The following is a 7,519-nucleotide window of genomic DNA, read 5'->3' as shown; positions in this document are numbered from 1 at the left end:
ATTAGCCCAGTGTAACTATGCAGAAAATGAAGGCTGACATGGCAATTAATTCTTTGTATCTCTCTGTACACAAAGGTGGATTTTTTTTTTTTTTTAAAGAGCAAAATTCTCACCCGTAGGTCCAAGTCATATTAGGCAGTGGCTTAGAGCTAACATTAAAAGTGAAAAAGTACCTTGGAAACCGTGATCCTGAAGTCACTCTGATGTTACAGAGGAGGAGAATCGTTCTCTTTAAAATGTGTGGTTTGAGCTGCTTCCGGCAGGCCTGAGGTGTCCTCGTGTTGCTTGGTCCTTTCTGAGAGCCAAAGTACGTAACGGCACAGGAATGATGAACCTGAGCTCTTGGATGGCTCAGAAGGGCCTCTGCATCCCCCCCTCACCGCCCCCAAAATGAAGTTATATTCAGTATTGTGTAAAACTTAACCCTTTGCACTCGGATGTCAAGTGTGACTTGAGACGGTTAGCAAAAACTATAGAGATTAAAATTACTCTTTGAGGGGGTCAGAAGATCAGAAGACGGGGAGAGAGCTGTACCACTAGCTGTGCTGAGCCTGCTGGCTGAATAAAGGCTGTTCTCCAACTCTTCGTGTGTCGCTTGGTTCTTTCCCAGGTCGAGAGCTGTAGCACTAGCTGTACACATTGCCGCAACAATAAGTGTATGTCATAGGTTAACTTCTTGCATCCTTAACTTCCGGACAGATATTATTTCCTACATTTGAAGTTAAATAACTGACACAAGACTATGTAGCTTGTTGGCCGGGCGCGGTGGCTCACACCTGTTGTAATCCTAGCACTCTGGGAGACCGAGGCAGGATGATCACTCAAGGTGAGGAGTTCAAAACCAGACTGAGCAAGAGCGAGACCCCGTCTCTACTAAAAATAGAAAGAAAATTAATTGGCCAACTAAAATATGTAGAAAAAATTAGCTGGGTATGGTGGCGCATGCCTATAGTCCCAGCTACTCTGGAGGCTGAGGCAGGAGGATCTTCTGAGTTCAGGAGTTTGAGGTTGCTGTGAGCTAGACTGACGCCACGGTACTCTAGCTCAGGCAACAAAGTGAGACTCTGTCTCAAAAAAAATAAAAATAAAAAATAAATAAATAAAATTACTCTTTGAATGTATCCATAATTTGAAATATTAAAAAATCCAAATAAGTTTGTATGAAAAGAAACTCCAGTTTTCTATTCTACTGCCATGTTTTGTAAAATCTGGGATATTTAAAAAATTAAATCCCGAGTAGAATAAAGCAATCGAGAAAAAAGCAAGCGAGTGCTAAAGGTTAAAGAAATAAAAATTCAATATTGAGTTTAAGGTTACTATAGAGCATATAATTATTTAGAGATAGCTGGCTCCACACTCCACCTTGCTAAGTGTTCGACCTGTCCTAATATAGTCAAGTTGTAATCCAAGTTGGGATAGTCACGATGCTAAATTATAGAAATTAGTCAGAATTTAGTTAAGAGTTAATGCACAGGGTAGTCATTCCTTCTTCCAAACATTACCTATTCCACGTCTGCTGTGTGCTGAGTCACGAGCACTCATCACCAAGTATCTCCAGCTCTGTCTTCTGGGAACATTTCCCAGCCCCTCTGCGGTTGGATAGGATATGGGACAAGACCTAGACGTTGATATTTGACAGTAGGTGACATATTTTGTTTCCAGGCCGGAGCACTGAATTGCCAGAGCAATCTTTGTGGAACTCTCCGCCCTTCTGGCATGGTACCCAGCAAAGAGTGAGTCCATGGCGGCTCCATCAGTCTAGATCCCAGAGTGAGGGGACACGAAGCACAGCCCCTAGGCAAATCACAGAAGGCACACCGCACGAACGAGAAGTCAACTGCCTACAATTCCGAGGTTGGTTGTTACAGCGGCAGAACTTAGCCTATGCTGGCTGAGATGAGTTCTGACCTCCAGATGATAAACCACCACAGCCACAGTCCAGAGGACAGGAGGATCACTGCTACCGAGATGCCAGGCCTTTGCTGTTTCCATGGCTACTGATGGAGCCACAGCTTCCCAACAGCAAGAAGCTAACAAACAGCGAACGTGAGCCCAGCTGCGGCAACGTTCATGTATATTACCAGCACAAAGCTGAAGAAAAAATGGCTTTTGCCTCCCTGTTACCTTCAAAATCACAATGGCTTCTCCCTGTCACAATCTAAATTGCATGCAGAATCCGAGTGGCCAAGGGGTCAGGGGCATGTTTTTGGCCTTCTAAGCCCCATGAAGGAGGAGTTAGGCAACACAGATGTTGACAGAAACAGATGCTGAGTGCCAACAAGACTTGGTGCAAATCCTCAGAGCGTGCCCCCGGTCCCTCACCATCCGTCACTGTGGGTGCTACCTGCAGATGTCAACCACCCAGGGGCGGCATCCCAGGACCTGGGGATCTGCATGTGACAAGGGCCCCAGCTGAGCCTGACACACAGTGACGTTTGAGGCCTTCTGGCTTACGGCAAAGGGGATTTGCCCATAGCAGAGAGAGAAAGAGAAAAAGAACAAAAAGAAAGAAAGAAAAGATACAAAGTAAAACAGCACCTACATGAAAATTACTTGAATATTTTAATGTCTCCTATAAGTTTTTTGTTTCTTGTTTAGTTTTAAGTCATACTAAAGTTGTGGATCGTAAGAGTTAGATTTAGACTTTGCAGAAAACAAAACCCAACTCTTTCACTCCAACGGTATGCAAAAGGAAGCACTGGAAGGTTAAGGTTAAATGTTGTAGTGGGAGAGATAATTGTACAGACCAAAAAAAAAAAAGATTGAAAACCAAATAAATTAGTTTGGCCTCCAGACAAATGTATTCACCAGCCACCTGAGTACACCCACAGACAGACTCTTCTCTCGGGAGCTGCTAACGGGCAGCCCTCCAGCCCGAGGTGCATTTTGCTGTTCTACTCAGTATTCTTTTAAAATTTGAGCCACCATCTAAAATTTGGGAAATTTCACCTAACAACCCATATACTTGGCTTCCCCTTGGGTAAGTAAACGGTGTCGCCATCTTGGTCCCACGTTCCCAACTGACAACAATGGGCTCCTCCGGGCAGCAGCTGCTGACTCACCTCCTCCCCTCTGACCCTGACCCATCCACCTCCAAGTCCCCTGGCACTCCCCAGTGCGCCACCAACCCTCAGCGCCTTCCAGAATCTCAGGCCGAGGGTTCACGGCCATTTATCACCTTGTTTGAAATAGCCTTTCTCACTGCAGAGAAAAATCCTTGTAACTACATATGCTGATCAAAAGTGGTAGAACAAAGACAAGCCAGTGAGACTCTGTGGCTTCTTCCACCTTCCCATTGTGTTCATTTTTATGTCCCCCTGGGGACAATTGGCCAGGCTGGGCTTAAACTACCTTGTGGATGCCTGTCCTGCTGGGCCCGTTTGCAGCAGACGCTCTGAACCCCAGGTGCGGGGCGCCCCCAGCTGGCCGCCTGCAGAACGGCACCCGGAGCGCGAGCTGTCTCGCGTGCTCTGGCCGGCGGGGCAGCCCGCACTTCTCTCTCTCTTTACAGGATGTCACCGCGCTGTGTGTTTGAGGTAAATTAGTTTGGCTCTAAAATTAGCAGTTAAATAAATGCTAATGAACAGCTGTTCCCAATAAGCAGGATAAATTGAAATTAATAATTGCCGCATTCATTTCACAAGTGAATCACCCACCTTCTGAATGCACCGACACGGCACACGCGTGATCTCCCGCCAAGCGCGGCCAGCCCGGGAGGACGTCTGCAGTGGCGCGACAGGGAGCCCGGCAGGGCAGGTCCTGTGCTGCCTGCTCTGGCGCCACCGGGGAAACGTGGGACCCCCTCGCTCGCGCTCGCCGCTTTCAGAGGTGGAAATCAATAGCTGATGGGCTGTAACCCAAACACCAGGAGGGAGGGTGTCACTTCATTTTACCAAGCGTGGGGTAAGGCTGCGCCCAGCGTTTCCTGAAGCCATTTGGCCTGATGACACCCCCAACTAACCTCACTCCAGCCCTGCATTTTTTATTAGGCAAACTATTTGCTTGTGCATCTTCAAAGAACCCAACTGTGTAGCATCCCAGGAGCAGAAAACTGCTGGAAACTTTGGATTCTGGGGCGGTGGGAAGGGCATGAGCTTTGGAGCGACAGATCTAGGCTCAAGTCCTAGCTACACTAATAACCTCGGTGTCTTCATCCGCATGATGGGAACAACAGCTCCCTCATGGGGTTACTGTGAGCTTTGCATGAGAGCATGTAGGTCAAGTAGTTAGCACAGTGTTTGGCACTTAGTAGCTGTTTATGACATATTAATTTCCCTCTATAGGGGGGGTGCAGTGGCTCACACCTGTAATCCCGGGACTCTGGGAGGCCAAGGACAGAGGATCGCTCGAGGTCAGGAGTTTGAGATCAGCCTCAGCAAGAGCGAGACCCCTGTCTGTACCAAAAAGAGAATTAGGAACAATTAGCCACACACAGTGACATACGCCTGTAGTCCCCAGCTACTCGGGAGGCTGAGGCAGGAGGACAGCTTGAGCCCAGGAGTTGGAGGTTGCAGTGAGCTATGATGATGCCACTGCACTCCAGGCTGGCCAAGAGCGAGACTCAGTCTTAAAAAAAAGAAAATAAAGCAAGCAAGAGATGGTCTAATGAAACAGCAGCTGGACAGACTCACGGGCTCCAGAGCTGCTTCTCACCACACCCGACTGAAGCCACATACAGCTGAGCCATCCCAGCTACCACCTGCCTGGAGGACACTCACCCTGCCAGCTGGGCGCCCCCATGAGAAACAACTCACCTGTGGACTGACCACCAAAACCCATCCAGCGTGCAATAACCCTGGTCCCTTCCAGATAAAAATGAATCTCAGCTGAGATAGTTGCAGGGCTTTGCAGTCACTGAGTCGCAAAGCCCAGAAGGTGAGAGTTGGGTTCAGTTGCACATTGGGTTAAAGACAGAACTCTCTGTAGCTTGGCCCATGCCTCTTCTCCTGATTTGTCTTAACTGTTCTTTTCTTCTTTTTACTGCAGCCACCTCAGGCTTGTGTTTACCATGTTGTCTTCCACCTCAGCGCTTTGCAAAAAGTTTATTTTAAGCCTGCCCCACCCCCCACCTGCCACCCAGAACTATTCCTTTGGTCAAAGGAATAGTTAACTTTTAACAGGCAAAAAGTTTTGTTGGTACATGGTAAGAAACATGAGTGAAGGAGATGTTGCATGAATTTCTCCTGAAATATTAAAGCCACTCTGCCTTTGTTTTCTATAGTATTCCCCTCTCCTCCCTTTTTAAAATACTATGGTAATTTCCTTTTATAAAAAGATGAGTAAGTCTGGGCCATGTATAGCATTCCTACACATGGGAATTTCCGTACAGGCAAAATTCAACCCACTGATATAACTTTTGTTTTCTTTTTCTTTAAGTGATGCTTTATAAAAAAATTAAGCAGTATTTTTAAATCAGAAAATTTCACAAAGAACTCTGGAATGTTTGCTTCTCTTGAAAAAAATCAGAAAATCCTGCAACATCAGGCAACCATCAGCTAGAACAGCAGTCCCCAACCTTTTTGGCACCAGGGACCATTTTCATGGAACACAGTTTGTCCACAGACTGGGGAAGGAAGGGGATGATTTCGGGATGATTCAAGCACATCGCATTTATTGTGCACTTTATTTCTATTATTACATTGTAATATATGAAATCATCATACAGCTCACCATAGGTTGGGGACCCTGAGCTAGAGCCATGTGCAAGCATCAGATGATATACATTGAAGAAATGCAAACTGAATTAGACTTTAACAGACCACCACTTAAAAAGTAAATGAGGATGTCAAGCATCAAATAAAAATTTCTTATGCCTTAGATTTATGGAGAGAATTCAGAATTGTTTGATTTACATAACAGCTTTAATTTCCCCAAAAAATATTCGATCTATTAATTTCCTATCATACTATATTTCCCAATTATTAATATTGCATATTAATTAGTTCAAGTTTTCGTGAGATGTACTGCACTTATCCCAAAGATTGTGGTGTTAAACTTGTCACAGCAAAGTGCTCACATTAATAATCACAGGGGCCACAATGAAACAGGAGGCTTTTTGTCACTGAGTTACCATGAAGTACAATCCTGTAAGCAGGAAGAAATCACAACCTCACAGGGCATTCCCAGTCTGCATGCAAGGATTTTATAGCCCACTGCAATCTAATACACTTTGACAGCTGTATTTTCAGAAACACATATTCAATTAGAGAGATTTCTGCTGTATATTTTACCACCATCTCATTCTCTCCAGAAGATAAAATGTGACGTGAAAGTCAAGCTACACTTTGATCACACCCTGCAAGCTACTCACCACGTTCCCAACTAGCAGCAGGAATGGCCCAAGAAACCAAAGTGCCAAACAGATTTCCTGCAGCTGAACTGCAAATCTAAAGGCAATTGCCAAATTCACCTAATCAAAAACACCTGTGGAAGTACAGTAAAACCCAGTGTGTAAGACCAATCCGAATTAGTGAAAATTAAGAATTACAATTCTTACAGAAATTCTGTTTCACTAATTTCAAGTACAACTGGGAATCCTCAAACCACAGTTGAGTCTGTCCACAGTCTGATGGACTGTCTGTCCACTTCTGCCCTCACAGGCATCTGGAACCATTTTTAAAATCTGTGTTCATTTTCCTTAGTCTATAAATACTCAAACATGCTTATCCGAATAAAAAACATTTTTCTGTATCTCCATCTATGTCCTGTTCATCAACAGTCGCTAGCCTTCATTCAACCTATTTTGGTATGTGACTCAATGACACCACAAACTGCCCTGAGAACATCACATTGTCTTTTCTCCATCCGCTGAACGATGACAATCTTGAGTTGTCACAAGGGGGCACTGCCCACTAATCAACAGTTCACACTCAGCAGCAGCGTCTCAGTACAGTAGCAAAATTGTGCGATTACATGGACATATTAGAAATGAATGGAAACTGGGAAAATAAAAGGCAGGATGCAAAGTTACATGTACTGTCAGAGCACTGACAAAGATTTTGGGCTGAAGAGACCACTGGTATTACTCACTTTTTTCCGTTTTCCTTGCAAATGCACCAAAACATTGGAAATCACCCATGGAGCCACTAGCCACATGGGGCTATTTCAATTTAAATAATTAAATTTGAAATTCAGCCCCTTAGTTTTCCTAGCCACATTTCAAGTGCTCAGTAGTACATGAAGGCTCCATAATTGGACAATGCAGATATAGATCATTTCCGGCATGGCAGAAAGCTCTACTGGATAACGTTGATATAGAGATCACCAGTTTATCATTCCAGAAAGTCTGTTCTGAAGAGCACTAGCCTGGTAAAATACCAAGACCCTGGCTAAATTACCCTGGAAAATTCTGCATCCTAAATCCCCTGCCTTACATGTTAGAATATTAGCACTGTGGTTCTCCAAGACTCAGGCTTTAGTATCAGATACATTTGAGTTTGAGTCGCAGCTTGGCCACTTATTAGCAGTGTGACCTTCAGCATGTTACTTAAACTTATTATTATAGATTCAGAGAGTACAA

This window comes from Microcebus murinus, chromosome 21 (genome assembly GCF_040939455.1).
Source record: "Microcebus murinus isolate Inina chromosome 21, M.murinus_Inina_mat1.0, whole genome shotgun sequence".
In the NCBI taxonomy this organism is placed as follows: Eukaryota; Metazoa; Chordata; class Mammalia; order Primates; family Cheirogaleidae; genus Microcebus; species Microcebus murinus.
Note: the sequence above shows the minus strand (reverse complement) of the source record.